This window comes from Urocitellus parryii, unplaced genomic scaffold (assembly GCF_045843805.1).
Source record: "Urocitellus parryii isolate mUroPar1 unplaced genomic scaffold, mUroPar1.hap1 Scaffold_240, whole genome shotgun sequence".
Taxonomy (NCBI): Eukaryota; Metazoa; Chordata; class Mammalia; order Rodentia; family Sciuridae; genus Urocitellus; species Urocitellus parryii.
In genome coordinates this window covers 27731-35830 of record NW_027552421.1, presented here as the reverse complement: position 1 = coordinate 35830, position 8100 = coordinate 27731, and the positions used below count along the sequence as shown (strand labels likewise).

Genomic DNA, 8100 nt, shown 5'->3' with positions numbered 1-8100 from the left:
ACTGCACCTACAGTTAACTGTTGTGATTGCATCTTAAACTGAACATTGCAGAAACCATTCTAAGTGTGAGGACTTGAGGACTTTGGCAAAGAGGCCATAGATGAATGCACATGTGAATTGGGGGTGCAGAACCTGCCAAAGAACACAGGGTGTCTGCAGTGGTACTACATTATGAAGGTTCAACATTCAAAGGGAAGAAATTTGCAAGCTCTCCAGACCAACCCCTGTAGGACAAGGGACTCCAAAATTAACCTCCCTTTCCTGTCTCAAGCCCTCCATTTCCTGTCCCAAGCCCTCCCTTCCTGCCCTAAGCACAATAAAAATTCCAATTGTGCTGAGCCTCCTGGAATTCCCCAGACCCACTCTGTTGGACTGCAGGGTCTCGCCCAGGAGTCAATCTCAATATAGCCTCGTTCAGCAGCCTTTTAATCTGCCTCCTTTTGGTCACCTGTGCTTGACCTTACAACTTCCAATTGCAGCAACGTAGGAGGAAGAAATTTGTGGTACAGGAACTCAAGCAGCCATGTGTCCCTTGTGAAGCAGGAGTGGCCATCTGTGGGTGTCGGGGTGGAACACATGCATTCCCTTCCCCCGGTGTGTGGCACTGTGTGATGAGAGGTAATTAAAGTCAGCCTGAGAGGTTTTATCAGATAAATGCTTGCCAATGTTGTCCTGTATATTTTTTCTCTTGTTCTTGTTATTTGGCAGGCTGAGCATATCTATGGCCCTGAAAGACATTTAGATTTTCTTCAGGCTTAATGACAATATATGCACTTTCCTGAGAATTTCTGTGAAACGCCATTTTCTTCATGTAAGGAAATATTCTGTGGAAAATGTTACAGAATCTGACTGTGGAAGTTTCTTCTCTCTCTGGATTGTCTGGGTTTATATACCTGAAGAACAGCAGGTATTTGCAATTCAAATCCATGCATCTTAGTAGCATATGTTGATTGCTTCAATGAAGAGACTGGGGACTCTCACATATTTACTAATAGTTTTGAAATAATTTGCACACATATGTATAACACTGACTTTTTACTTTCCACTGTAGGAAATATTTTCACCTGTAGCTAAAAATTTCTTAATTTAATTCTAAAGCAGCCTGAATATTTTGTGATCCCAACCTAATAGGAGCAGGTACCAGGTTCATAGGGCTTGAGGGGAGTCCAAGGCCACAGGATTCATCAGTGTCACGACAGAAGAGCTTGGTTCATCTAATGTGACTCTGTCTCACTGCACGTCTGCTCCCTGACTGCAGGAGTGGATCCTGTGTAAAGGGGCTCACTCCAGATGCTTCCTGATACATTCTTAAGTACTAAGACACATCAAAAGCAACTGACACCCAGCTATTCAACCAGTGCAGATCCTCTGCTTCCCCAGAGTGTATGATCTAACCAGGTATTTGATTTAGAGTCCCAGTTCACACTGAGGAAGACTGCTCTCTGACAAATTAGGCCTTTGTGAGCAAACAACAGAAGACTGCCAAGCTGGAGGAAGGACCAGCCCTTAGAATTAGCCCTGGAATTTCACCACTAGGCACACACAGCAAGCTGACAAAGAAATAGGAGGCACAGCAGACAAAGTTTTAAAGAATATTTAGGAGTGAGTAGGAACAGAGCAGAGAATGGCATTTGAGTACACTACAACACTCGGTTCTCTGTGTTATTGAGGTTTTAGTGTATGACAGGAGTTAAGGGAACCAAGACTGCTGCCTAGCACATCCCATGAGTGGACAGCGTTTCCCTTAACATATGTATTATAATAGGCTCCATTAATGATGGCTAGAGAATACAAAAAGAAAATAAAGACTATTGTAAATAATTATGAAACTGAACCTAGTATCAAGGAAATTTATGAAAACTGGCGCTAAAGAATATAAAATTAGAAAAATTAAATAAATGTGGTCAACATTATTTGCACTCTTAAGAAATAGCAGTTCTGATTAAAATAACTTATGGTATCTCTCAGTTATGAATAATTTTCACAGATTATGATTATATTATCTGGATTATCTGGAGCCCAGCCAGGGACCCTGCCTGGACCCTAGCTGGTAGCATTCAATTATCCATCTACATAAGAAAATGTTACAAAAGGAAAAAATTAATTTTATGTACTTTGACAAAGCTGGGGAGAAGCAGCTATGTCGTTTCTCCCTGGTCCCATAGAAGCATAACTTGATAGAACCAAAGCCAGGAGTTCCAGGTGCAGAGATTTAGTTAGGCTGGCCTGGCCAGAGATCATGGCAGTCTTAGTTTCCTGGATGCCCCCTGGGACTATAGTTAGTTTTTCAGTTTTTGGCTGTCAGCATGAGGAAGTTAGCAGATACAGAGAAACAATTGTCAGAAATTGCATTTACTTTTAGCTGGGCACAGTGGTGCATGCCTATAATCCCCAAAACTCGGGAGGCTGAGGCAAGAGGAAGGCAAGTTCAAGACCAGCCTAGCAACTTAGTGAGTCCTTGTCTGGAAATAAAAGTTAAAACGGGCTGGGGATGCAGCCTAGGGGTAAAGTGTCCCTGGGTTCAATCCCCAGTGCCAAAAGAAAAAAAAAAAATTAAAGGGACTCTTTCAATTGCATGAAGCTAAAAATGTCATAGACCACTTGGCTGTCATGTTTTACTTGATAGCTGCAGTCGCTATCTAGCTATTGTCCTATGTGATGGGTGAGAACACAGAGGGAACTGAGACCATCCAGGACACCCTTCCCCCACTAATTGATGGTTTGCCATTGACACTTGGTCACTGGTGGAAGAGGAGCTTTATAGCTCCTCTCTTCCTGGGTTGACTGCAGACCAAAGAGCCAATAGGTGTGGAAATCCTTCAGCTCAGCTTGGCACAGGGTGATTTCACAATGGTGTCAATACTGTTCAGTGGTGTGCTTCTGTGCCACTGACTCGGAGGCTCACAGGTTTGGAGTGTTTAGAGGAGCCGTGGATTAGTTTGGTCAAATTAACTCAGTTCAGAAAAATATCTATCATGCATTCAGCCTTAAAATACATGGAAGACCATTCTTTACTTTCATAAAGTTTGTAGGGATTTCTTTGTTTTTCTTCATCAAAACCTGAAATTACAAGAGACACACTAAGTTTTTCCTAACCAAGAAATACTTAAAATTTTAAAATTTCCAAAAGTACATGTGCTTTATAGCTCAATATTATTTCCTTGTGTATTTACTCTGAATCATTCTTGATAGCACTAATTGCTAATTCTCAGGCTTCTCAATCCTAATATCAATTCCTCATTATCCTGAAATTAACATTAACATTTCTGTCTTAAAAATAAACAAAGAAAAGTTAGCAATAGTCTCCTATAGTGGATGATCCTTTTGCATCTGAATTTGCAAGAGTGGTTCACATCCCCCCATTCACTTATCCCACACAATTTGCCCACAACATGGGTGAACTGACACTAAGTGTATTCTCAAGATGGAGCCTGTGACTCCTTGACCCTCAACATGTAGCCTGTGACTCCTGTGACCCTCAACATGTAGCCTGTGACTCCTGTGACCCTCAACATGTAGCCTGTGACTCCTGTGACCCTCAAAATGTAGGTTCTGACTCCTGTGACCCTCAAGATGTACACTATAACTTCTGGACTGAATGGGAGATTACCCCCTATGTGGCTGAATGGCAGACAGACAACTCATAGGCAGATAAAGATGATTTGAAGATGATGGTTATGCTGACCATGACTGAGGGGCATTTAACAACAGTCCCAGTTGATCTGCATTAACGTGAGCTCACACTCATGTGTACACACACACACACACACACACACAGAGCGACAACCATGGTACACTCAGTTGCTGCAGAGCATAGGTTACATCTTTATGTACTGTTACCAGTATTATCGTCATACAGTAGTATGTGCTGACATCTTGTCCAATATAGTTAATGAATTATGGCTTAATAATGATCAAATTTACTAAAAATCGGTATAGATTAACATTCTGATACAGATTAGTTGTTGTTTATCAGTTCTGAACTATTAAGAAAGCCATTTTAGACTGTTTCTTCCATCTCTTAGAAGTGTGATGCTTGACCACTAATCTGAATGTTCTGGTTTAATCCCCTGGGAAATGCCACCCTTCTACCTGGAAGACGTTGGGCTACTCCCGCCACCGCAGCCTCAATGGCAGGGGACAACGTGTCCTCCGCGAACTTCACCCTCGGGGAGGCTGTTTGGCACCCAGGAGACTGGGGGCCTCCTCTTCGCGGTCGTCTGTGTCGTCTTCTTCACGGCTCTGACGGCCAATGGGGTCATGGTCGTGCTGATCCGCGCCGACGCACGCCTGCACACGCCAATGTACTTCCTGCTCAGCCACCTGTCACTCATCGATGCTGTACATCTCCACCATCGTGCCCAAGATGCTGGTGGACTACCTGCGGGGCCAGAGGACCATCTCCTTTGCGGGCTGCATGGCGCAGCACTTCCTCTACCTGACGCTGGTGGGCGCCGAGTTCTTCCTGCTGGGCCTCATGGCCTACGACCGCTACGTGGCCATCTGCAGCCCGCTGCACTACCCGGTGCTCATGAGCCGCCCACGTCTGCTGGCTGATCGTTGCGGGCTCCTGGCTGGGGGGCTCGCTGGAAGGCTTCCTGCTCACTCCCATCACCATGAGCTTCCCCTTCTGCGGCTCCCGGGACATCAACCACTTCTTCTGCGAGGCGCCTGCGGTGCTGAGGCTGGCTTGCGCGGACACGGCGCTCTATGAGATGGTGATGTACGCGTGCTGCGTGCTGATGCTGCTGACGCCGTCCTCGGTGGTGGTCGCCTCCTACGCGCGGATCCTGGCCGTAGTGAGCTCAGCTGAGGGGAGGAAGAAGGCCTTCGCCACCTGCTCTTCCCACATGATCGTGGTGACCTTATTCTACGGGGGCCGCCATGTACACCTACATGGTTTACCACCAGCCAGCGCAGGACAAAGTCTTCTCCGTCTTCTACACCATCCTCACGCCCATGCTGAACCCGCTCATCTACAGCCTGAGGAACAAGGACGTGGCGGCGCTCTGCAGAGGGCCCTGTGGAGACTCAGGAGACTCCGGGGCTTTCAAGGAGTGTCCTGAGAGGCCTTCTGACAGCCGCCTCTGGTCATGCAGATGGCAATGGGAAACCTGGTTTAGTGGCCACGCTCCCCCTGCAGGAATGAACTGGAGGGAAGGGTTCAGCTTTGCAGGAGGAAAGCAGCTAACTTGAAAATGTGTCCCCTGTACTTCCCTCTCTCAGCTCTTTTTCTGTTCTTACATCTCCTTTTTGTCCTACTCAGTTCACATGTACGCAAAAATAAATACCCAGTGGTTTCCAGAAACAAAAGTTGGAAAATTTCCCCTGGGGTTTTACCTTCTGGAGGTATTTTAAGTCATACGGAATTTTCAATGGCATGGGCAGTAGCGAGGAGTGCACTGCCTGTAATTCCAGCAACTACGGAGGCTGAGGCTGAAGGATGGGAAGTTCCAGGCCAGTCTCAGCAACTTAGAGAGCCCTTAAACATCTTAGTGAGACCCTGTCTCAAAATTAAAAAAATAAAAAAAGGCTAGAGAGTGGCTCAGTGGTTAAGTGGCCCTGGCTTTAGTCCCTGGTACTAAATAAATAAAGGGAATACAAGAGGGAAGATGGTTCTTTGGGATTTAGGACACTCGGGTGTAAGTCTAGCTCACTATTGAAAGAGAAGAGGAACATCATCTTCTGAGAACCTTCCGGGCTCATTCATAGGTGGTAAGAAGAGCCACTGGGCAGTTTCCTCCAGTGATCATTGTCTGCACCACAATTACTAGGTGCTCATTATTTCCAGTAAAAATTCAGCATTTAATTTTTGTTTGTAGCACATGAGTGAAAATGATTTATCTTATAAGTTACAGCTGATGTATGAAAGTAAAGGGCACTGCCCAGAGGGCACATGAACACACTGTGGGAGGGGGCTCAATATGGAGAAACATGCAAACCTGAGATGGGGAGATGGCAAATCACATTTCAAGTGCATTAAGTGATCGCCAGTTAACCTGCCCAGGTGATAGAGGTCAGCTGAGTTCCTCTCCATCCTCCACTGATGCTGCAATTGAGGACAGAAGGCCTGTGGCAGGGACTGGGAAATGGCTCAGTGGTGGGGTGCTCGCCTATTATACCTGGGTTCCATTTCAGCACCTCCCAAAAAACATGTGGCAGGCCATGAGAAGTGCATCATGTGCCTATACAAGGAGTTCATTCTGGGGGAAAAGGGGTGACTTTGCTCAGTCTCCAGTGTCCAGGTGGAAATGTTGTCATAAGAACTTAACCAAGGGCATAGCTAGAAGCACACTGGTCAGGCTCTCTGTGAAAGGTGACGATTCACATGCCTGTCAGTTCATCATCCTCTAAGCTCTGCATTGATACCTCTGGTTACTGGAGAAATTCCAAGGGGAGTATAGAGAACAAGGTTTATTTCAAGGACAGAAACAGACTTCTCCCTGGAGGGAGAAGGGGGACATAGATGGTATCCAAAGAAGTGGGAATGTCTTGCCCCTTTGTACATCTTAGATTTTCTCTGCTCTCGTGCCTTCCTTCCTCCTTATCTCTCACCAGCCTGTCTATGACCAGTGGCCAGGGTGAGCCAAATGGTGAGGGCCAGTTGGGCAAGGGGAGGGCCAAATGTTGGAATGATCTAGCATTAAGGTAACAGCCACCTCTTAGGATTCCCTGTAAGGAACAGCCACTCCTGGTACAGGTTACCTGGGCAACAGGTTGGAGCAGGAGCAGGGGGAAGGGTCTTGGAAAGAGGAGGGGGAAAGGGCAGCATTTGATTTGCTTTCCAACTAGCCCCAACTTTCCTGATCGAACCCAATTATTTATTATCTATATTGACTGCCTTTTGTCCCCCAGCTTCATGATCATGAGTTTTCATTTGCAGGCAGGTGTAGTACAGTGTGTATCAAGCAAGGGACTTCTCTGGGGTGACGTGTGTCTGGGGGGACACACACCTTGCTGTCTTTAAAGGACCTTGAATGATAGAACCATGTGTGCAGATGTAGCTCCCTGAGTCAGGCATTTATTCACATTATTCTTTATGGCTGTGAGCAAGAAAAAGCACCTGCACTCAGGAAATTTTGTTATAGTAAAAACTATGAAAAGAGAGCAACTCAAACAGGAAAGCAAGGGGAGTAACTTAGTACCCCAGCCAGTTTGTGTGGGGGAGTGTCCCAGGAAAGCAGGGAGCTAAAACTCCCAATCTCAGTTTATGTTCTGACAAAAGAAAATTTAAAGACAGACATCAAAAATCATGTAGGAGAACTTTATTATAGGTGACAGTAAAATAAAAGTGAAGCTGGAGCCGAGAGCACTCTCAAGGGAGAGAGTGGGCTGTCTCCAATCAGAGAATGACAGAGAAGACAATGCTGTCCCCAATTTCACTAGTGTTTGATGTTCACTAGGAGAGCTGGGGGCCCTCTTCTGTACTCTTTGCCAGTTCGGTGTTCAACTCTTCCTTCATGTTGGGTGATGGAGTTATGGATCTTACTTGGTCCTCTCTGGAACTGTCATAGTGGCCATTCTTTTTAGGGAAGTTTCATCTACAACTCAATCCCATGTTAATGTGGACACTGGGGTCAATAGCTGGTCAGAAGTTATCTTAGTGTGCCTGCGCTACTAATGGAATCTTCAATCCCAGAAAATTGAAGACACTTATGGCCATAATTCCTAGCTTCACATCAACCTCAGTGGACCCTGTCAATAATTAGCCCATTAATCCTTTTCTCTTTTCGTGTCTTACAAAGAGCTCTCTTGCTTTGTTTGTTTTCTACAGATAAACTGCCACCATTTGATATCTTAAGATAGTTTAAATTAGGACCTGAGGCAAGTTAAAGAACACTTTGTGACCTTACCATGCATCTCACTGCCCACTGCTAGCTCCTACCTAACAGTAGCCGTGAAGACAGCTGAACATATCTGTGCCCTGAACCCAGCATGGCCACCCTTGAGTGGATTCCTAATAGACACCTGTGCATGATGTTCACCAAAGGATGTACAATAGCCCACCAAATATGGAAGCTGCCCAGAACCCAGGGAGAGTGAAATGGATAAATGCATGTGTTAGGTCCTTAGGGCAAAGTAACTCCATTTTGAAAATCA

General features: G+C 45.6%; 1 pseudogene; it reads left to right on the top strand.

Moving 5' to 3' along the window:
- The first annotated feature begins 4130 nt into the window (after nucleotides 1-4130).
- On the top strand, nucleotides 4131-5066 carry LOC144251829 (olfactory receptor 2T1-like; annotated as a pseudogene).
- Nucleotides 5067-8100: the final 3034 nt, after the last annotated feature.